This window comes from Periplaneta americana, chromosome 8, assembly GCF_040183065.1.
Source record: "Periplaneta americana isolate PAMFEO1 chromosome 8, P.americana_PAMFEO1_priV1, whole genome shotgun sequence".
NCBI lineage: Eukaryota > Metazoa > Arthropoda > Insecta > Blattodea > Blattidae > Periplaneta > Periplaneta americana.
The window spans coordinates 154,328,117-154,353,583 of record NC_091124.1 but is presented as its reverse complement, the minus strand read 5'-3'; the positions used below and the strand labels follow the sequence as shown (position 1 = coordinate 154,353,583).

At 34.6% G+C, this 25,467-nt stretch overlaps 1 protein-coding gene across 1 annotated transcript in view; it reads right to left on the bottom strand.

Annotated features, from left to right (window-relative positions):
• Positions 1 to 17,334, bottom strand: part of LOC138705162 (uncharacterized) — a 265,170-nt gene extending 247,836 nt beyond the window's left edge. The window contains exon 1 of the mRNA XM_069833828.1: positions 17,269 to 17,334. The gene's annotated coding sequence lies outside the window, so the exon portion shown is untranslated. The remainder of the gene's footprint in view (positions 1 to 17,268) is intronic.
• Positions 17,335 to 25,467: the final 8,133 nt, after the last annotated feature.

Below are 25,467 nucleotides of genomic sequence, written 5' to 3'. Positions count from 1 at the left end.
AGTCAAAAATAGCTAAGGGCATGGATCCAGCGTAAGTGCATGCCTGGTCTGATCTCCGAAGAGCCAGCCAGAAACTTTGTTAACCAAACTAATTTTCATGAAGACTGCAACATAAACAATAACATTTCTGACATGTTTACACTGTTCCAAGGTTCTGTTTTCATTATAGTGATAGCCTTCATGATTCTCGCACTTCTATAGAACAGAACCACATGTTTCATCCAATGGCTGAGAGTATACAGAATAAACTTTTGTGTACTTTTGTCTTTGTCAGAATCAAAAAGCTTTCTTTAGGTCAATTTTATGTATATTATCTACATGTGTCAGATCAATACTGTCAAAGTATGATAGATAATAATGAACTTTATGCTGGCATTTTGAGAAAGAGCACTCTTGGTCGTCGGTGCCTACCCAAAACTCAACAAGAGCTTGAAAATTCGGAGTAAAGTGTACCGCAGTAAGAGTAAGTTTTTTCTTGATTAACAACTTTTACGAACTAGCACGTCATTTTACAGACATTGCCGACACAGTGTATTTGCTTTCTTTGAATGGATTTTGTTTTAGTTTATAGCAACCATCAAAAGTGGCGACTACAGACTTTGAAGCACGTATTACAACAACATAAGTCATTCTGCAGTATCTATCGAAGGTTCTTGACATCTATTGTACGTTGCTATACTGAGGTACCGTACTCTGTGTAATATAGTGTAATTCGTATTCATTGTACGAATTTTTATTACAGTCGCACTTGAAACTGAATGGTGCTTCTTGAAGAGAGCGCGGGGCTTTCTTTGAACCATTCGCTTAGCTGCCACACGCTAGTTGATATCCCTGCGTGTAATCATACCAAGATGTCCACATATCATACACTGAGTTCTCGAAATCGTCAGACAAAAGATGTGAACACTATCTGAATTATAATATTCGAAGTCGTAAAAGTTCTCATACTCTTATATTAAAATAAACTAAAATTAGTTGTAAATATATCAGTTATCTGTCAAATTCTCACTTTAAGAGATTTATTTCATGTTTAGAAGATCTGTGACATTTTCAGTTGAGAAAATTACTGTGAAGCAAGTTAACTCCGAATACTTCAGTTCTGATGCAGTTTTCATCTAATCACTGCTACACTATTTCCTCATGGTCTCTGGAGAACTACTACAAGGGAAAGAGTTGTTAAATAATTACCAACAACCGACTGGCTGCATTTTACAAAACTTGTAAGTGAAGTTGTCCTTGCACTTGTTTGAGATTCCAGAGCAAGGCAAGCCCAGTAGTAATACTGTCACCTTGATGTCTCTGGAAGGACGTATGGTTGTCAGGGTTTACTGCATTAGTCAATGTAACCCAGTTTTGGGCTTTGGCACCTCATATCGACCCTTTCCTATATACCATAATATGAAAGACACTGCTTTGATGGACCCCAAACCGTTTATTTCGTACAGCTATTAGTGTAGTGCTTTGATGCGACAAAATCTATCAATATATGAGAGTCACAGTTCGAATCACGGCTTGTGAAGAACGAACTTTATTTAGGGTAAGTCTCACACTAGAGACTCGATGACTGTCAGAATGCACTATACCTGCACTGAAACTAAGGGAATTGTTCTTCGTAAATGCTGCTAAGCGATAGGCCTTTAGCCCTTATATGTTAAAGCGAGTTACTTATTTTTAGATTTTACGCCCTCAAAATGATTTAAATTCCTTCAGTAAGACAGTGAACCCCATTACTAGATATTACATCTGTGCTGATGGTAACAAGGTAGTGTAAATTTACTATAAAAATGCAGCAGCTTATATTTTGCTCTGTACCTCATCAACTTTAAAAGCTATCTATTTGAAATATTTAAGAGCTATTGGGGAAACCCTAATGAATATCTCCATATAAATTTCAGTATTCTAGTGAACATGTAAATATTTTAAAAATATTTAAAAGAGTGTGAAAAAAGAACGGAAAACACTCAGATAATAGTGCCAATTTTTCTCATAAACTAGTGGAAGGACCTGAATGAAAATATTTTACACAGCTTACAGACAACATTTAACTTTAGTAACTAGAATTATTTTCCTATGTTAGTCTGGGAATGAGATGTAACTGTTTTTGGAAATTTGACAAATTAATTATATTAAAGTAATTTTTCAAATTTACAAGAAAAATAGTAACTCTTTTCCATACTGACATAGAGAAATGACTTTAGAATTATTTTACTATGTTAGTCTGGGAATGAGATGTAGGCTAATTATTTTTGGAAATTTGAAAAATAAATATAATTGAAGTAATTTTTCAAATTTACAAGAAAAATGGTATCGTTTTCTTTCCCACACTAATATAGAATAATTTGTCTAGAATTATTTTCCTGTGTTAATCTGTGAATAAGATATAATTATTTTTGGAAATTTGATAAATTAATATAAAGTAATTTTTCAAATTTACAAGAAAAATAGTAGACCTATCTCTTTCCCATACTTACATAGAAAAATGATTCTAGTCATCAAAGTTACATGATGTTTGTTGGGTGTGTAAAAAATGTATTCAAATTCTTCCATTAGAGAAAAATGGGCATTTATGTTTCAGTGACTTCTGTGTTTTTACAAGATGATTTTATATTTTATTAAACTTATTACATATTCGCTAGAATATTACAATCAGCAGGTTTTATTCAACAGAGCCTCCTTGATCTGACATAAAAATTTAAAATGGATAGCTTTAAAAGTAGATGAGTTAGAGTGCAAAATCTGGACTGCTGTATTTTATTTTACTCAGATTTATACTTCCTTGTCACATTAAGGACGCGGAATCGTGCATGGAATTTGAATTTTTTCTCAACTTCTTACCTTACTGATATCATTGTCAAGCCAAGGGTGGAATTATTTAGAAAAATAGTGTTATTAAGCAATTAGCATTGAATAGAAATCAGGAGTCAAGAATACAAAAAGAAGATTACTGGACTTATGAAATAAGATCGACAAGAATCAGCTAGTCATCCAGTTTTCATGCAGCTAAACGACGACTAGGATGATGACTATGATGATTATGTTCATAACGATGACATTATCACATTTCAGTTCTTTTTAAATTCATGATTGAAATCAACTTATTATCATTAATTCCCCAAATTTTAACCTGTATCTCTTCAAAATTAGATAATACAACGTGTGAAGCGACAGCTATATGTGACGCGATGAACACAAATGAAAATCCACAAACGTGTGAAATTCATTACAATTCTGTGAGCTTGCGCCCCGCCTGGAATCCGTCACGCCCCTCACATCAAAACCACTGCCAGCCCTGCTCTGCAGTCCGCATTCTTTCTCATATACGCATCTGTCCCGTTACTTTGTTTCTGACTCGCTTCCAATTCAATAATTAGTCTGTATATAGTCATTATAATTGCCAATTACGTTATAAACCACGGAGCAATATGTTTTATCATGTTAATTAATCACGAAACAATACTGGATGTTTCTCATTGTTATATTACATTTACTCTTGCCAGATATTATTCTTCGTCCTTGTGTTAAGACTGTTAAATCTTCACAGCACCCATTGAGTCATATCTAAAAATTCAGAAACTCTCGTAATGTGGGATCTACGAAGATATCTTATGTCTCAATAATAACGCACAGAAAGTCATGCTATACTTGGGATTTCAACCAAAAAACTTAAAACAGTATTAGTTTTTCATATGAAAATCTAAAATCATTTGCCAATAAAATTCTTAAAAGAAATGTTTAACAACTTTGCCTATGGTTCAATGCTAAAAATGCGAAGTCAATCCATTTTGGAGTAATTAATTTTTTTCCTACAAACTATTTAATTTTTCAATAAGTTTCATAATAGGAAAATTGTTATATAATCCACAGTTTGGAGATAGACAGATTGGGTTTGCAGTAAAAACTTCACTTTTCACAGGTATTTGGTCCCTGTATAAACATCCGGGGGTTTCACATAAGTATAAGGACACGAGTGAAACATCACTTACGGAGGAGTGTCCTTAAACTTTTGGTAGGGGCTGTATGTAGCCAACCATTAGTGAATGAAATAGTATTTAAATGTGGTATGATAATTTTGGGCATTTGCACTGCGTCCTAGATGTAGGAACACCCAACGTTTCGGGACTACATGTCCTCTCCATCGTCAGGGAAATATAAGGCATAGGAAAGGAGAACCTAACTTTTGGATCCGTTACCAAGAGCTGTTCTTCAGGAACTTCTGCTTTTCCATTTTTATGCCTTTCTTGACTATGAAACTTACATGTAGCCCTGGAACGTTGAATATCTCTACACCCATGAGACGGTGGATATACCCAGAATTTTCGCAACAGGTTAACCATCGTGAAAATATCAAGTTACACATCTCTTAACCACTTTAATGAGAATACATAAAGGTGATGAGTAGTATGTTATGCATTCGGATTTATCCCCGAGAAAAGAGCCCCCATTTCTAAACTAACAGGAGTTGAAAGAGCAACAGAGCTGTTCTTGAAGTTAGGGCAAGGAGTACCTCGATCTCTCCCGAGAACGTAGTAGCACAGTTACAGAGTTATTATTGCAAATAAATCAATTGATATTGCATACTGAACGGCACCTGTTGCATGCGCATCGCTTTCACGAAGAGCTTGCGAAGTTTCGACTGTTTACAAACCGGCATCGCTAGCGCACATTGTCCTCTAGTTAACGCTGTTGAAGAGCTCTTATCCGGTCAAGGCCACTCCACAGCCTCAAGAGCAACCGAGAGGGCGTTCACTGCGCAAACTCATCAAGGCCGCGACCCCCGACCTGTGATAATAATCACTGGAGAAACGGTTACACGCTGCTTTTCGAATACTATCAGAGAAAGATTCTCCCCATTTTACAATTCAAACTATTATTATTATTGTCTCTCGATTCGCACATTTTTAACACTTGTTATTAGTTAGTTATCACCATTAGTTTCTCTGTTCCCCTATCCTCGACTTTTTCCTTTTTCTTTGTTATCTACTTTTATCATTTTCTTCTTGATCTTTGTCTTCTTACAAATGTTATTCCTATATAACGTGCAGTATAAAAATCTTATTATTCTTCCTCCTTACTCTCTTTCACTTCAGTTTCCTAACTTTTGTCTTTGTCATATCTCTTTTATCCTTTTCACTTTTTACTTCTTATTTTAGCCTGCATTTTTCACCAGCTTCCCATGTTTTTTTCTCCAGCTTAACGCTTCACTTCTACAAAAATATTTCTGTCTCTTCAATATTTTATATCATCCCTGCCTCATCTTCATATAGCACGTCAAATATAAAAATGGCTTTCATATAAATGTTTGCAAAACTGGAGTGCTGTATTACCTATAGGTATATGACGGTAATTTATAAGTTGAGTTTGTGTAAATTATTGAACAGTTGACTGTATACGAAACAGCAGTGTTGAAGTCTATCTTACACCAATAACTTGAAGTCAAGTTCATATTAATTGTTTTAAAAATTATACGAAACTGCAATATGTGCTCCATTTTACGCTAAGTTACAAGTTAATTTTGTATAAATTACTTCTATATAAAATGTTATACCTATTACTGCAAGTTACAAGTTAAGTTCTTGTAAGCATCTTCCACATAAAATTTCAACTCTATGATAATCTAAGTTACAAGTTCAGTGTCTTCCATACATGTGCATGACAAACTGTAGTGTTGGGTTTCGTATGACAAAATTTTCCTACGGAAGTTTCTATAAATACCTTCTATATGTTTGTGTAAATGTGTTCCGTAAAACATCTCAACTCTGTATGACACTAAGTTGCAAGTTAAGTTGGGGGGGGAGGGGATTCGTAACAAGCTGTTTTTTACGGTGATGGGTTGTTAGCCCTTCGCCCAACCCCCAAGCTGGAGGACCACCCCTTATCGGCTATCCACGACTGCTTATTCAATATATTCGCAGCTACCCTCCATATCTGGAGGCCGTCCTGAGGACGCGCCATGCCGTGCTGCAAGTATATGATTATGTCTCGTGACCAGAATATTGTACGAAATGGAAATATAAAAATTGGAGATTTATCCTTCGAAGAGGTGGAAAAATTCAAATATCTTAGAGCAACAGTAACAAATATAAATGACATTCGGGAGGAAATTAAACGCAGAATAAATATGGGAAATGCGTGTTATTATTCGGTTGAGAAGCTCTTATCATCCAGTCTGCTGTCCAAAAATCTGAAAGTTAGAATTTATAAAACAGTTATATTACCGTTCTTCTGTATGGTTGTGAAACTTGGACTCTCACTCTGAGAAAGGAACATAGGTTAAGAGTGTTTGAGAATAAGGTGCTTAGGAAAATATTTAGGGCTAAGCGGGATGAAGTTACAGGAGAATGGAGAAAGTTACACAACACAGAACTGCACGCATTGTATTCTTCACTGACATAATTAGGAACATTAAATCCAGACGTTTGAGATGGGCAGGGCATGTAGCACGTATGGGCGAATCCAGAAATGCATATAGAGTGTTAGTTGGGAGACCGGAGGGAAAAAGACCTTTAGGGAGGCCGAGACGTAGATGGGAGGATAATATTAAAATGGATTTGAGGGAGGTGGGGTATGATGATAGAGACTGGATTAATCTTGCACAGGATAGGGACCGATGGCGGGCTTATGTGAGGGCGGCAATGAACCTTCGGGTTCCTTAAAAGCCATTTGTAAGTAAGTAAGTAATGCAAGTTAAGTTTGTATAAAGTGCTTCAATACAAAATATTAATTCTGTTAAGCCAAGTTACAATTTAAGTTTGTGTAAATGCCTTTCATATAAAATTTCAGTTATATGATACATTAAGTTACTAATTAAGTGTCCCCCATACAAATGTTCGGCAAGCTGCACTGTTGGAATTTATAGGATATAAATTTACAGAAGGTTATATGAATAGCATGCAAAAAGGAATAATACCTCTGTAACGCCGAGTTATTAGTTAAGTTTCTGTAATTTCATTGTCTTCCTTCATAAACCTTAATTCTTTAGATCGCTGAATTACATGTTAAGCATCTTCTATAACAAACTTCAGTCTTGCACTGTATACATTCTTGTGTAAATAAATTCTATATAAAATATTACTTCTGTTGCGTTAAGTTTAAAGTTAAGTTCGCGTAAATGTTTTGCATATAATGATACGGAAAGTTACAAGTTAAGTATCTTCTACACAAACGTGTGAGAAGTTGCAATGTTGGACATTATATGACACAGATTTACGAAAGTTAAGTCCTTGTAGACGAATCTTCCTCGATGTACAGACAGACCCGCCTCTTGGGTCTCTCTTGACGCAATGCAGGCCACATTGAAGCAGGACCTGCATGCCGACGGATCTTGCTTCACATGTCGAGTCTAATAGCGTAGAAATCATCCTGTACAGAATTTTCTGTGTCTTGTTCCTGTGACCGTGAGCACGGTGTAATGTTCGTGATCGGACGTGACTGTGAAGCCTCGATTTTCAGTACAAGAGGATGTCTGACATTGTCAAGGAGATGTTTACACCACTCAAGAAAGTGAAGAAGTACAATGGTACATATTCCGTGTATAAAATATTGTCCGAGAAAATAATTTAAAATAAATATTAAACATTGAATTACTATAGCTATTACGAGAATAACCTATTTTATTACACAGATTTACAATTGACGGAATGGATTTTCAAATCATTATTTTTGTACCGTAGCTCATATTCAAGTGATAATAACACATTCAGACGCTCAAATGCAATACACAGTACATAAATTGAAAGGTACAATATTGAACTTAAATATAACATGCTAAACACTGAACGAAATAAATAAAACATATGATGAACTTCTTAGATACATCAGCATCAACTGGAGTCAAAGCATCAATACACAACAAACTAATCAAAGTACAGTCTTATAAGTATATTTATTATATAAATGCAATTTAGCCGGCTGTTAGTTACAGAAAAAGAATTAAATAGGTTTAGCGAAGTTCACACAAAATAGCAAGGAGTAAAATATTAAAGATAATAATTTAAATATTGGTGGTTACACATTTATTTTCTAATGTTACCAATCATACAAATGAATAGGAACACTTAGAGTTTATTTATAGACATTAAGAATGCCTTTAACGGCGTACATTGGACGCAATTGTTCATATGTAGGCTATAAAGAACTTTGGAATTGATTGGAAAGAAGTGAATTAGTTATAAATTTGTGAAAAAAAATAGATTATTCAGTAATTAATATAAATAAAAGTGAAAAGAAACTATAAAAAAACGGACATAAGAAAGATATGGTTCTTCTCCCGTTATTTATTTCATATGTGCACAGAAGACGCTATAGTATTGGTATTAGTATTTATTTATTTAACCTGGTAGAGATAAGGCCGTCAGGCCTTCTCTGCCCTTCTACCAGGGGATTACAACTATAACATAAACAATAACAAACGTATGAGAAGTTGCAGTGTTGGACATTATATGACATAAATTTACGAAAGTTAAGTCCTTGTAGATGAATCTTCCTCGATGTACAGACAGACCCGCCTCTTGGGTCTCTCTTGACGCAATTCAAGGATGGAAGTTCAAGGATGGAAACAAGGTGTGTGCAAATCAATGGCAGAAGACTACATTGTATTGGATTAGATCTACAGATTATTTGCAATTTTATCAGATTATGTGAAGTATATTAAGGATCTTAGAGATACTATTGACAATTTATTTTAAAGAAATAGAAACTTAAAAATAAATTAAAAAGACCAAATTATTAGAGGTGAGTAAAACACCGATCTTCCTGCCAACATCAAAACTGGAAATGTTAAAATAGTAGAACTTAATCAGTTCTGTCCCTTGACAGTTTCATTATAAGTACCGGTAATAATAAAGTTGCAGTCGAAATTAAAAGAAGAATTGCTTTAGAAAACAAGCATTCATTAATAAAAAAGAACAGTTAATCACTTGTCGTCACATAAACCTCCAAATAAGGGAGATATTTTTCAAAAATTTTGTCTGGAGTGCATTATTACATGTAACTGAAACTTACAAAATTAGAAATCAACAATAGACTCGTTTAAAAGCCACGGAATTATAATCTCTCGTAGGAAGTAAAAAAAAAATTGTTAAGATAAAATATTGAAAACTTATTTTTTAAAGAGGCCAAATGAAAATAGAACATTACTGAAAAATTAAATTAATTAGTCATGCAATTAGGCATAATTTGTTTCTTGTTAATAAATTGAAAGGTAAAATATTTAATGGAGGAAGATCGTGAAGAATATACATTATACATAAAAAATATGTTCAGTAAATTAAATATAAATAATTAAAAGAAAAAGAGAGAGCAGAAGAGAGAGAATATGGTTGCAGCGACAAGACGAAATCCTGGAAGTGATTGACTGCCCACTTAAATATATTAACAAAGGTTCAATTAATACAACTAGCATTTATTGAAATGAAAATCTATTATAGATATAAATGACCGACGAGTTGAATGAAATGTCTATGGATGAAATTGAACAGCTCCTACATAACGGCGGGAACAGATTTGAGATATCATTAACAAACAGTGACATACAAGCAATGTTGTGCGGGTGGTGATGATAATACTATTATTGTGGATTATATTAAAAAATTGAGTTGGAAACAGGAAAATACGTGGTCAGTTTTCGATGTCAAGTAATATTAACAGTAATAAATATAAGTTAGGCCTATATTTATTACTAGAAACTTAAGGATGTGTGCTGTTACCAAGAGTTGTTCTTTTTTTCTGGAAAAGTCTGTCTGATTTTTTTTTAACTAAATACCATTAAATTCATAATATGATCAACCGTTATTGTGGATTTTTTTTTTGGTTGGGTGTATATTACATATTTTTGTCTTTTATTATCAGTTTCTATTATTATTATTATTATTATTATTATTATTATTATTATTATTATTATTATTATTATTATTATTATTACTATTATTGGTAGTAGTAGTAGTAGTAGTAGTAGTAGTAGTAGTAGTAGTAGTAGTAGTAGTAGGGTAGAGTAGCATAAATCGCACCGCTTCCTAAATGGCACCACTGCTAGTTTAAAACAAGTTACTGTAATAGTGTAGCATCTACTGGAGTGTTCAGTTCAAAGTGTGTCATGGCTCGCTGTATGCCGTCATGTGGCTAGTCGATAAGCCTAGAGAATTCAATTTTCCTACACTTCCGCAGAGGTGTATTACTTATGTGCCAGAGAAGTTGCCTAGCAAGTACGGCGTTCATTCAGAAGAGTACTTACCGATACGTACGGTAACGTCGGTAGTGGCAGGAATGTGAACTGTTTCGAAACATGTACTGAGGTGAGTTTTTTCTTACTGTCGGGATATGGAGAGAGGGTTAAGGCGATTATTTACGTATTTGTTGACATTAATTTCGACGGTCAACATGGACACGGAGCATTTGATTTGTGTTGTGGAATGTTGCCGTACACAACCGATGATAACAAATACCCTGCGTACGACTTGCCCGCGCAAAACACAGTTCGAAAGAGGTTATGGTAGCACACACACCGTACAGACCGCCATCTGTTGCTACGACGTTCAAGTTATACCGTACACGTTCTCAAGTTCAGATTGAACGCTTTGATTAATAGGCAACTTCTCTGACACAAAAGCTGAAACTCGCTTCAAATCGCTGACTCATCAACAGTGACGTCATGACACACTTTGAAATGAACACCCGTAGTGGTATTGTTACAATCTACCATATGAACTACCACCATGTCACTTGATTTCTGCCACTTCTTTGTGCTAGCAACGTGGTGATAGAGTATTTAATATAATCGCTCAGGTGGATGTATATTTAGCTAACATTTTGCAAATAATAACGGATTTGTATGCAAAGGAATACATAATCTTAAGATGTTATTGGTTAAAAGAAATATTAAAGAACATTTAACTTAGTACGATTTTCGAACATGTGGTGATTATAGGCTAGAATGAAGGAAATAATAACTTATGACGTAGTTTCTCAACTCGCACCACTTTGTAGGTGCCTAATTCGCACCGGTGCGATATGAGCAACTGTAGCAATTCTAGCCGTACAAAAGAAGGCCCCAAAAATTTTAAATGAACGAGGAATGCATCAGGTGGGTGCAATATCAAGTGGTGAAAAGTGCGTTAATACTCGTACAACAATTGTGTGTTGTACAAGCGCACCAGATATTTTGTGCCACATATGAAAATTTTTAAAAGTCACACAGTGCATCTTACATTATCAGCTGGTGTTCTTCCAGGATCGTTATTTGTTTGCTCTGAGTCAGGTTACATCAACAGTGAACTATTTGTCGAATAGCTCAAACATTTTATTTGCCACTCAAACCTGCCATAGAAAAAAGTGCTGCTTCAGGTCCAGCCTTTAGGTGTTTCTATCTTCAAACCATTTCAGAGAGCTAAATCATGAAGCAGTTCTTAGGTGGCTTCGATATAATCGTGGAGAAAAGGTGACGCAGTTTACAGTTTGAACTGCCTGGTGAAGCACAAGGAAAATGTGTAACAATAAAAAACGCATTCAGGAAGTTTAAATGTTAGGTAATTTATGCTCTATTTTTTCAATTTCATTTGAAGATGCGTTACTCTCTTTCATTAATTTCAATAAACTTGTAATTTTCATTTATTACATTATTCATATTAAATACTGTTCAATATGTTCAATATTAAAAGCTTTCCTTTATCCTGTTCCCTACAGATAAAGAGGTGGGATTTAAGAAACCGCGGTGCTATTTAGGAAACTAGTTGCCTAAATGGCACCATTGACAAATGTTTCGAAAATGTCATTCTACTTCAAAAATATTAAATCAAATTCAAGGATTCTTTTTTACATGAAAGGTAACTGTTCTGGGAATGTATTTCTGTAAAGGAATGCAGAATATAAAAATTGTATTGTCCAATAAAAATTATAAATGCTAAAGTGGTGCGATATACGCAACTTTACCCTAGTAGTAGTAGTAGTAGTAGTAGTAGTAGTAGTAGTAGTAGTAGTAGTAGTAGTAGTAGTAGTAGTAGTAGTAGTAGTAGTAGTAGTAGTAGTAGTAGTAGTATTTCAGGCTACCTCCCAAATTTTACATGCATATTTGGCTTATGAATCAATAATTCCGTTTGTAATTTCATCACTGAACTGAAATATCTGCACAGTAAGAGGATATTGGGAACGTAAATTAACTCACAAATTGTGAAGTGTCATCGCTACCTTCACAATCTTTTCATTATAACAATAGGTCTCAGAAATCGAGAACAATGCACAAAGGTAAAGCTAGTGGTTTAGTACAGAAATAACCTTAAAGGAGAGCTATAAATAAAATAGTGGAACATTTTATTATTTGTATTACAAAATAATGCGAGTCATAAACGTCTGTGGTTTGAACTGCTACTTCATCACATCGGCGCGGAGTGAGTAACACGGCGTGTAAACAATGGGTAATTATCTGTTACTTCAACGAGAAGGTAATTGATTCTAAATGGGACTATATTAATAGAATCGTGAAAGCAGTGTTGTAACCGTGCCCACTTTAATGAGGGTACCACATGCACGACTCAAAAGCTGTGCTTCACAATTCTGGAGACTTGTTTCAAAATTGTCCTCTGCTCAGATACCAGCTATTGCGGCTATAAATCCCACGAATTTTAGTTCGATTCTTGGCTGGCGTTTTAAGAGTTGTGTACCTACTACTGGGTGTTCAGTTCAAAGTGTGTCATGGCTCGCTGTATGCCTTCACGTGGCTAGTCGATGAGCCTAGAGAATTCAATCTTCCTACATTTCCGCAGAGGTGTATTACTTATCTGCTAGAGAAGTTGCCTAGCAAGTACGGCGTTCATTCTGAAGAGTGCTTACCGATACGTACGGTAACGCCGGTAGTGGCAGAAATGTGAACTGTTTCGAAACATGTACTGAGATGAGTTTTTTTCTTACTGTCGGGATATGGGGAGAGGGTTAAGACGATTACTTACGTATTTGTTGACATTTAACTTCGACGGTCAACATGGACACGGAGCATTTGATTTGTGTTGTGGAATGTTGCCGTACGCAACCGATGATAACAAATATCCTGCGTACGACTTGGCCGCGCAAAACACAGTTCGAAAGAGGTTATGGTGGCACACATTTGTACAGACCGCCATCTGTTGCTACGACGTTCAAGTTATACCGTACACGTTTTCAAGTTCAGATTGAACGCCTTGATTAATAGGCAACTTCTCTGACACAAAAGCTGAAACTCGCTTCAAATCGCTGACTCATAAACAGTGACGTCATGACACACTTTGAAATGAACACCCAGTATAGGGAGTATTGTGATATTTCATATTTGTCCGAAACGGAGAACTTGCAACGTGCTATGCAAATAGCCGTAGAGTCACGCCATTTTCCAACGGGATAAAATCTTTTACAGCAATTTTTATATTTACATTTCATAAATTATTTACCTTACATTCGAAAAGTTAAATGAAATATTTTACAATCTGTTCTCAGATTTAATTGTTCGCCACTTATTTCGTTGATTTAAAATCATATATATAATTATTATATATGATATATTTAAAATCATATATATATAAGATTATATAAAATCATATATAGGAAACACAGCCACCGGCGTAGCTCTGTCGTAGCCGATCCGGAGTTGCGCTGGGGCGCGTTTTTCTTTCGATCTCCGCTTGGGCTGATTACCTGATTGGATTTTTTTCCGAGGTTTTCCCCTACCGTAAGGCGAATGTCAGGTAATCTATGGCAAGTTTTTGGAACTTAATTTAAAATACGGCTTCCTTAAAAATGAAAATAATATTGTCGATTGTTGATAACATGTCATGCTATGTTCTTGGCAGATAAAGGAATCATGCAACATTCAAGCAATTAATGTTAATCTATTTTTCATTTCGAAGTCGTCAATTAATTGACGTGTAGCTGCTGTTCGTATTTCAAAAGCACGATGGCCTTCGAAACAATTTTTCCTAAGGAACGTAATACGTAAGCGAAAATGTTTCCTACCCTTTCCTTAACAAAAATTACTTCTCGCGTTGCATTTCTTGCTTCTCATTTAAATAAATTTATTTATGTAGCGTTATAATTCAAGACAGTCATTTTTAGTATTTCTGTCTCTCTCTGTCTTGTGAAATATTAAAACACCGGTCTCGTACCACGAACTTCGCTCTGTGACATCTCTTTACCGTTATGGAGTGATGATTTATACGAAGATAATTCTACATAAATCATGGGACAAAAGTTTAGAGGTAGCGAGAGTTTTTTTCTATATAGTCAAATAAGCAGTTAACTTACAAGTACCATCTTCGTACAAGCTGCTGTCAAAGAATTATTATTGCTCTTCCATGGTACAACCTCTAGTTTCACCACCGTCCTTAACTTCTATACCTACTCAAGAATTCAGTTCACACTCCCACAGTTCGTTTCTCCCACGAATGTTCTCATAAAATTATCTAATTCTAGTCGACAAAGCAATATTCGTTCGTTCGTTCATTCATTCACCAACTCGTTCATTAGTTCATTCATTCATTCATTTCGAGTGCAAGCTAAACGGTAGTTCCGGGCCCACCATCTCCTACTTTTGTGTTTATAGGTCTACATAATGTAATATAATGAAAATAATGCTTTATTTACGTTATTATAAGCACAGGATCTCTTAATAGTTGATAGGAAGATGATATGACGAAAATAGGGCAAAACTTAAATGTTAATAATAAAGAGAAATTAATTTTGAGCGAATCTGTCCTACAGTCTCTTTCTTCCTCCTAAATGTTACAGAATTTTTAGCGATTCGATTCCCAAACTCTTTAGTGAAAATGAGTTAAATAATCAAGCAAAGCTGGATCGGAAAATTAAAAAGAGAACGATAAATCTTTTGCGAATATGCTGTTTAATTCAGACAATATATACAGCGTGACTGAAGCCAATAACCTACTCTTATTTCCTAAATTATATTTTTGAGCTGTAATGTAACACAAAAGTTCTGAGATTTTTTAAGTCATTGATCTAGGTAGCCTACAGTTTTATTGTTACATTGAAAATTATAGTCTCCTAACTTCACTGTTAAGTAGTATTGTTATGAATTTCAGAACATATTTTTAAGAGTACTATATTAAAATAAATTAATATCGTTAAAAGTTACATATAATTTGCAAAAAAAAATTATGATAAAAATGTGGGCCCTATTAACTCTCCCACAAAATGTACAATATGAGCCCAAAATTCATTTGAAGACCCAATTTACTATACACATCTCTAAATATGTAAAGGATGATGATAACGAGAAACGTGGTGTACATAAGTCGGTCTGTTATTGTATAACCTGAATCATTTCAACATCGTCTCTTTTTACACTCAGTTATTATTATTACTAACTTTATTACTATCATCTTTATGTGACCTTTTATCTTAAGTATTTTGTCTATCAAGTATGTATATTTATGTATGTTTCTATCTACTCTTCTTAAGAATGTGATCTTAGTGCAAGAATTTTAAATTTTATTTTTGAAACAGTAGAGATTTCTATTTTTGTGAATTACCGGTATGTATAAACTGTATAATCAGAATCTTAAATTTTAATTAAGAAATAATAGGTATGTTTGGTGAACAATGTAAAATTGTATGTCATTTTCAAGTCTCCATATCAAAACGGAACTGTCCCCGAACACGAGCTGTGCTCTTTCGGGGTACTTTCATGTAGCGTTTTTTAATGTATATGTTATTATTAAATAAATAAAATAAAAATCTGAAGAGGTGAGGGGCAACAATATGTAAAGGAAAATTAGTGATATAAAAGTGATATCGAATACCACAGCAGTTGAAAAATAATGTTATAACAATTGAATAACAAAAATAAAAAAGTAAATATACTTTTGAAATCGCTGAAATTTTGTGAAAATAAGCATTTTTTCATGCGTAACAATTAAAAAAACACACATCACTTAATTCAAAAGGAAACAGATTAGTGTAAAAAGTCATAATTCTACAAATTTACCGCCATTTTGTCTTTTAGTCATTAAAAGCTTCCGAAATGAAGACAGAATAACCTACAGGTCCAATACCTGAAATCATTGAGACGTCTAATTTTTACAGGGTGTCGGCATATCCTATATTACATCCATTAATAGCACTAATAAGACAATTGTGCATCAGCCGACACAAGAATAATATTTAAAGAAAGGAATTTAAAAACGGCAGTAGTCCACACAAAGTCAGCTTGAGTAGTCTTGATTTATTACATTTCTACCGAAGTGATACAGATACTGATTATTTTACTAATCAAGCAGTACGAGTATATTAATTCTATACAAACCCAATTTCAACAAAGTTTCAACGATTTAAAAAGTGTCCTCACTTTCGAATACCTGTGTGTATTATAAATAACTTATGTTATTAATTTCATCCCGCTTCAATCGTTCAATTAAGTTACGTTTCGCGCACTACATTTGTCACAGCCTCTACGCTCGGCAGCGAGCAGGATTAAGTCTTTACTGACTGCTTATACTTAGTCACCAGTACAGCTATCCTAGCAACAGTTCTTTGAAGTAAACTGAAAGGAGTTTAAAAAATTATATATTTTCCAGGTAGAAATGAAAAATAATAAAATTGTTTATTTCTAACAACAGTTCAAAAACACAGCATCACTAATATGATGAAAAATAACGGAAAAAGACAAGTTGACATTAATTTTATTCACACAAATAGAATAAACAGACTATATCATCATAGTGATAATCAACATTATCATCTTTTAATACACGATTTAGGCATTCAGACCCGCTTCAGTTTCAAAAATATAAACAAAATTTAAAATATGTGTTGAAATGTGTTACCTCAGCGCTTTACTGGGTGGTCAACATTTACTTTTCTTATAATAGGTCTTGAATTCGTACTGTAATCAGTTTGGATCAATTTTCAAACTCGTTATTTCCAATTCTTTCCAGAAATCAAAAGTGACATGCGAGATGCTCCTAATTTCTCCTGGATATTGAATTAATGGACAGTTTTACAGATATGTCTCGGCTGAAGTGACAGAGACTTTGAACATTAACAAAATGCCTGGCAAAAATTACAAAGTTGATGAAATATGCCCCATCTGCTCCGTAGTTGGTTTCAAATGAAACGCCTAAAATATTCTTAGTAATTATAAAATAAACTCAACAATGATTTTCTGTCACAACAGATATATTGAACTCAACGTGAGTTCTCGCGCTGCAGAGAGGGTGCCGCAGAAACGCCCCGCGAGACGTCCGACGTGAACTACTTTGACTCTGGATCGTGTTTAGAGTTAGAATGGGAACTTACCGGATGAGATATGAGATCGGGCCGGTATCACCACGGATTTTTCACACGAATCACCACAGACTGAGCGCCCGCCCGCGGCTGGTCTCGTCTTATATAGCGCAAGCAGCATCTTGTGACGTCACGCCGCACGGGTCGCCAGGTAACGGGAATGCATCTGCAGCAGGTTGCCGCGAGGACCGCGAACTTTACTGTGCGACCACTTCGATTATCCGCCGACACTCGATTCCTGCATTTTCCGTTCAATAAAGACGGATGGATACTGACCAGCTAGTATTACAGAGGCTCCTAAGTTTATCTATGCAATATCTTTTGACGTTTTCTAAGAGCTTCTTAGTCTAAACTTGCCTGTGGAATACCTCTTGGCGTTTTCTACAGAGGTTCTTAAGTATCTATGGAATATCTCTTGGCGTTTTCTAAGAAGTTTTTAAGCTTTCCTGTAGAATATCTCTTGGCGTTTTCTACAGAGGTTCGTAAATTTACCTATGGAATATCTCTTGACATTTTCTACAGACATTTTTAAGTTTCCCTATGGAGCATTTCTTGGCGTTTCCTACAGAGGTTCTTAGTTTGCCAATGGTAAATCTTTTGGCGTTTTCTACAGAGATTCTTAAGCTTAGCAATGGAATATCTCTTGGCATTTTCTACATTGGTTTTTAAGCTTAGGTATAGGTTTTCTACAGAGATCCTTAAGCTTAGCTATGAAATGTCTCTTGGCGTTTTATGCAGAGGTTCTTAAGCTTATCTATGGAATATCACTTTGTGTTTTCTACAAAGATTCTTGTTTGCCAATAGAATATCTCTTGGCATTTTCTACGTAGGTTCTTAAGCTTAGCTTTCGAATATCTCTTGGCGTTTTATACAGAGGTTCTTAAGCTTTCTCATGGAATATATCTTGGAGTTTTCTATAGAGATTCTTAAGCTTACATATGGAATATCTCTTGGCGTTATCTGCAGATGTCCTTAAGTTTGACAATGGAATATCTCTTGGCGTTTTCTACAGAAGTTCTAAAGTTTGATAGTGAAATATCTCTTGACGTTTTCTACAGAGGTTCTTAAGCTACTTTATGTAATATCTCTTGGCGTTTTCTGCAGATATTCTTAAGCTTGCCTATGGAATATCCCTTGGCGTTTTCTACAGAGATTCTTAAGCTTACCTATGTAATATCTCTTGGTGTTTCCTACAGAGGTTCTTAAGTTCGTCAATGGGATATATCTTGGCGTGTTCTACAGAGGTCTGTTCTTCTCACTTTCATTTAATTTCACTGTTTGTGTCTTTATGAGCTGGTGGAGTGTAAGAGAAGGTCGTACAATACCGCCTTAATACCGCCAATGTAAACAAATAATAAAATATTTTCATTTCCTTTCCTCTTCGCATTTCTTCCACATTTTCTGTTCTTTTACTTTGCCTTTGACTCTTTTTCTTTCACCACCTGTTCTTATTCTACTCTGCTATCCCCTAGATCATATTCTCAATTTTATCTTTCTCCCCTCCTTTTTTTCCAGTTTCTCTTTTCTGCTTCCCTCCCACTTTAATCTTCTCTTCTTCTTTTCTCCCTCTTACAATCTTGTACTTTATGTCAAGAATCGGGTGTATTTCTCTACTGAGTTAAATAAATATCGGTACATTATAAATACAAAGTAGAATGGAACATCTATCACCAATTCCATGAATGGCAATCGACCTAGTAATTGAAACAGAGCCGTTAAATAACCTACAAAATACATATAAACAGGTAGATTTTGTCCATTCAATCCCCTTTTTCAAGTTTCCATGTTTTGGGCAATGTCTTCATCCAGGTTTCTACCATGTATGCCCCTCAAAACTTTCAATACAGTACAGCCAGGTGAATTCCAATGAAAAATTAATTTTTTAGCAATTATTTTCCGGCAGTCTCATCACTTGTCATAACCAAGGTAAGTTTTTCACTTCAATCCATCTTTATTGCTTGCTCTGCTGTCACTTACTTTCTAATTTTTTTACTGGTTATTCGCTGAAATCCAGACATTCTACTCGTAGTATTTTGTCTAGGTAGTCCATTTTCATCGCTTGTACGTTACGGTTCATTTCAACGTTCCTTATCTTTCTCAAATCCAGACTTTATCTTCACTTAACCGATACATTTTCTGTTGTTTTGGAAATAGATTTTACACATCAAAGTGAATTTAAAACAACCGACCACTTTTCTATCTCCTTGGATCCTATGTTTTTCTTCTCCTTTATTAATTACGTTTCTTAATAACATGAAACCAAATCATTTGAATTGAATCACTTTTTATATGAATGTGTCATCATTTATCCAAACACTATACTACGAGCCAATATTTATTACTAAGTATTCCGTCTTTTTTTTTTCAGTACTTGTAAACCATATTTCCAATATTCCTTATTCTCCTGAGTCCTGAGACATTTATTGTTTTATTTTTAAAGATGAATATAATTCTACACTTGAAAAAAGTCACTGACTTGAGCAAAATGCTGAAAAATTTCTGCAGGTTACAGTTAGGGCATTAATGCAGGTATACTATACTTCGGGTCTCTCAACGTAGGCCTACATTTTATATCATAATCATATAATTATGAAGTATGGTATGGTATACTACACTCTTAGGACACAGGAGGTTATACGTTATTAATAATTTCACTTAGTAAACATGTTGTTTTTATTCAACGTCGCTTTATCAACTACTCGGTTATTTAGCGATATTGGTAATAATGGAATGGAATTTGGCGAAATGAGAGCGAGGATTCATCATAGATTACTTGACATTCTCTTACGCTTGGGGAAAAACTCGGAAAAAACCCAATCAGGTAATCAGCCCCAGCAGGAATGGAATCCACGCCCGAACGCAACTTCGAATCGGCAGGTAAGCGCATCAGCCGACTGAGCTACGCCGGTGACTACTAAATGTGTTAACCAGCACCATTATAAGTTTATAATAATAATAATGAGTGCAATCGGAATTGCATGTAGGTATCTGTGTGCCTTGGTCCTATGTTCCCCTAAGCGGATTTTGTGCCATATTGACCATAGGTTCAGAGAATCGTGCTACTTGTGAAAGTTCGTTCCGGTGTGGAGTATAAAGCTCAGTCTTCATTATTATTATTGTTATTATTATTATTATTATTATTATTATTATTATTATTATTATTATTATTCCCGACAAGACAAGTACAGACGTGGACAAATTAATAGACTAAAACGTTTTTCTTTGAAACATAATATAATTCATCATATGAACTATCAGTATAATTCACAGAGTCTCTATTGTTGTAAATATGATTATTTACATATTCTGGTATATTTTTCCAATGGTTAAGTATATTTTGTTTGGCTGTGTTGGTACACTGGTATTTGAATTATATGCTGCAGAAGATATTCAACAGTCTGTTCTCCCATGGCCTGCTAGAAGACCGGACATGAACGAAATTGAAAATCTATTATCTATACTGAAGAAGAAAGTGTATAAAAAGAGGCTTACAACAAAACATAAACTCATTTAAGCACTGTCTGATATCTTGCTAAATGATGCTGATATTCAAAGAAATTGTCAAACTTTGGTTTCCAGCATCCCTGACAAAATCAACGTGTTAATAAAGAATAAGGGAATGTTCACAAAATATTAGTAATCTTCAGACTCAATTTTCTGTTCATTATATCTGTCCAAAATACATTTTTGTTCATTATTTCTGCCGATAAATACAGCTTCGTTGCACATATAATTAATTTAGTCTAATAATTTGTCCACATCTGTATATGATTACGTCTCGTGACCAGAACATAGTACCAAATAAAAATATAAAAATATAAAATTATCCTTTGAAGAGGTTGAAAAGTTCAAATATCTTGGAGCAGCAATAACAAATATAAACGACACTCGAGAGGAAGTTAAACGCAGAATAAATATGGAAAATACCTGTTACTATTCGGTTGATAAGCTTTTGTCATCTAGTCTGGTTTAAAAAAAAAACTGAAAGTTAGACTTCATAAAACAGTTGTATTACCGGTTGTTCTGTATGGTTGTGAAACTTGAACTGTCACTTTGAGAAAGGAAACAGAGGTTAAGGGTATTCGAGAATAAGATGCTTAGGAAAATATTTGAAGTAAGAGGGATGAAGTTACAAGACCAATGGAGAAAGTTACATAACGCAAAACTGCACACATTTTATTCGTCACCTAACATAATTAGGAGCAATAAATCCAAACGTTTGAGATGGGCAGGGTATGTGGCATGTATGGGTGAATCCAGAAATGCGTATGGTGTTAGTTGGGGAGGCAGAGACCTAGATGGGTGGATAATATTGAAATGGATTTAAGGGAGGTGGGATATGATGGTAGGGACTGGATTAATCTTGCTGAGGATAGGGAACGATGGCCAGCTTATGTAAGAGCGGCAATGAACCTCCGGGTTCTCTAAAAGCCATTTGTAAGTAAGTAATTGTAATTATTATTATTATTATTATTATTATTATTATTATTATTATTATTATTATTATTAACAAGGATACCCACTATGTCCCATATTGTTTAATAATTTATACATACATTTGGGCGAAGTGATGGCAGAATCAACTGAGAACAGATAAATGCTCGTATCTGAAAGAACTAACTCTTTATGAATCCTTATTTGTCGATGACTAGGCTATTTTGTCAAATGCAGAAGATAATTTGCAGTCTAAAAATTATACAAAATTGTAAAAAAGAAAATATAATTTAAAAATTCCTATAATCAAGACGAAAGTGTTTGGATTTTTGGGTAGTAGAACACTTTAAGCATAAAAGTGTGAATTAAAAATGAAGTCCCAAACAATGCAATACATTTAATTTCTTGGAGTGCAACATCACAAACGAGAATTCAAATGATATTGAAATTGAAATAAATAAATTCCAATAGCCTATCGATCATATTAAAGAAAGATAGAACACAAATTGTTCTAAAACTATAAATATTGATCGCACCAACATTTCTCTACGAAGTCAAAAACTGGATATTAACTCAACAAAGACGATGAATTGAGGCAGCAGAAATTAATATCTTACATCAGAATGGTGTATTCAGTTACAGAGAATAGATCAAAGTTGTAGTACCTTTAGTTCTTTTTCAATATTAACTTAAAGGAAGTGGGAACAGCAAAGAAACGCTAAGAGGAACAACTTTAAACCTTTCAAGACGGAACGAAATGTAGAGTTCAATCCTTTATGTTCATGATGATGGTTATTATTATTATTATTATTATTATTATTATTATTATTATTATTATTGTTATTCTCATTCTTATAATAATAATAATAATAATAATAATAATAATAATCATTATCTTCATATAATTTTCAATTCTTTTATGAAGGAAAGCGGAAATGAAAGTCATGATCTTGGATTTGAACTGTCTACACTTATGTTAAGAAAATTAGTAGCAATTTAAGGGGCACAAAGAATGTTACGATGATGGGTTTTGTTACTAACGATGATAATGATGACAGGCTGTGTGTGAGAACATACAGCCCGGTACACATTAATTCTGCCCTCGCCTACGGTTAATTTGATGTGTAAATTAAAGCTCTTGTACGAGATGTTCCTACAAACTCATCATCAGGTTGATGGATAAAATTTTTCAGACACTTACAAGCAGTACTCTCTTTTTCATCTAGTGGTAAAGTGTTATGAAATGCTGACGCCGTTTTTAATTTTAACGCCCAAGGCAACTGTCCAGTATAAGTAATACAACACACATTTTCAGATAAATTTTCATGTAGTAAATTAATCGTGTTGAAGTTCTTCCTTATAGCTCAACCGATATTACTTACATCTACAAATGTAGCCCACCCGGGTTCGATCCCACGGACGGAAGAAAATGAATGAAAGAAAGAGAGAAAGAGGAAGACTGACTTTGTGTGTACCTATGTTTCTGAATTTATGAACTCAACGGAGAAAACTTTTGCATTTAGTTCACAGCTGACTCTTTATGCACAACACATTCTTGAGGAAGAGAGGAAGAGGTTATATTGGTGATACGTAAGTATGTATTTATTTACACTGCAAGTGGGCAAGCACCCGGTGGCAGTGGTATATACAATATAAATAATACACAATAAAATTACAATAGCCTACACAATACAAATACAATACACAATACAATTTAACACAATAATTACAATTAATAATAATAATACATAAAATAACCTAATTAATAAGTGAACCTAATTTTACAATACAACCGACATATGTATAGGCCCTACATAAATTTCACATTGGTACTGATAATAATCTTTCACTTTACTCTCATCTCACTCACTGTAGTGGCACTATGACGCATTTCACTGACACTTTAGGACACATTTCACTGACACTCTATAACACATTCCATTGACACTATAAATTATCACTGATCGGAACTATTCACTGCACTGTAAAACCATAACTTCACTGACTCACCATGCTTCACCGATACAACAGCTCAAATTAGACAAATAATTACACTCTAATGCATAATTATAAACAGAACTACATTTAAACTAAACATTTCTAGTCTAAGACCCTCTTACACGCTATTTTTAAGTAATTTACAATTCAAACCAAGGGAGTAACTCGTCAGGCTAAATAAATACATGTCACCTTAAAAAATTTAAATGTTAAATGTCACCTTAATTTTAATTTACACTTTATAAACAACTTTTAAAGTTATTCTTGAATCTCCTTAAGGAAGGACAGCCTTCAAAGATCGCTGCAGGTAGGTCATTCCAATCATTTATAGTTCTATTTAAAAAGGAGAATTTACCTACATCCGTTTTCGGTTTCTTACATTTGATTTTAAAATCATGATCGTTCCTACCATAGTACGTTGGCTTTTCTAACAGAGCCGTTATGTCTACCCATGCTTTCTGACCTAGATGTGCTCTATACAATGATGTTATTCTAGTCAATGATGTTATTCTAGACAATGATGTTTTCGGTTTCCTACATTTGATTTTAAAATCATGATCGTTCCTACCATAGTACGTTGGCTTTTCTAACCGAGCCGTTATGTCTACCCATGCTTTCTGACCTAGATGTGCCCTATACAATGATGTTATTCTAGTCAATGATGTTATTCTAGACAATGATGTTAAGCCCAGTTCAGACGGTGCGTGTTTCTGTGATGGATTACAAGGTGGCTGCGCGGATGGGTAGCCTGCGTGGTCACTTGCCGGAAGTAATGCGCTCTGGTGGCTCCTTGGATGGCTAGCTTGCTGGATTTCGAGGGTAGGTTCCTTGCTATTTTTCGTGATGGTTTGCAGGCTGGAAACCAAAGATGATCATATATCGCCACTGAAACCATGTCGCCATGTTCGTTGTTTTCCAACTAAACCTGTTTTTTTTCTATATTCTTTAGTTTCTAAGAAACAACAATTAAATATCGGACTTTAGCTGTTTTGCACTTATGGCTTAATTACTTTATTACGACATTTACTACTGTTAATGTAGGACTTTAGTTGTTTTCCACTCACGGTTTAGTTTCTTTTTCACCATGAGTGTTGGCAACAGATGAAGCAGCAGATGATTTTCCAATTTGAACTGTGAAAAGAGCCAGCTCCGTGTGAACAACTACCATCACCGTAGGCAACAAGGGAGCCAGCCAGTGAGCACGCAGGCTATCCATCCGCGCAGCCACCTTGGAATCCATCACAGAAACACGAACCGTCTGAACCAGGCTTTATTCTATGTACGTGTATAGATGCACTTTAATTCCAGATATGCCACAGGAATGACTAAGGCAGTTCGCTAACGATCACCATAATATAAAGCAGACCAACTCCTATTTGCCTGTGGGTCTCCCTAAATGGGCTTTCTTCAATAGATATTGTCGTCATTGTCCGTATGCTAGCTGGTGATATGAGGAAAATTATTTCCGCGGAAAATTTTCCGTATGAATTGGAAGTAAGTCGTAAATCATTTAATCTTTACTGGCTGTGTCAATACTGACTTCAAAAAAGCACCATTTGCACGTTTGCTTTACCATAGCATTGATACTGATTAAGAAACAGGCACTGACGAATGTCATTTTCTGATAACTTTCCTGATTTAATTTAAATTGCCACAACATCATTTTCTCCAAGTGGAGCTGATGTATGTCTATTATTTTAAAATAATTTATTGAACTAGAAAATACTAATACTAAACTAATGTGTGGTTCGTGATTCCTCTTCTTGTCCACTGTGGAGT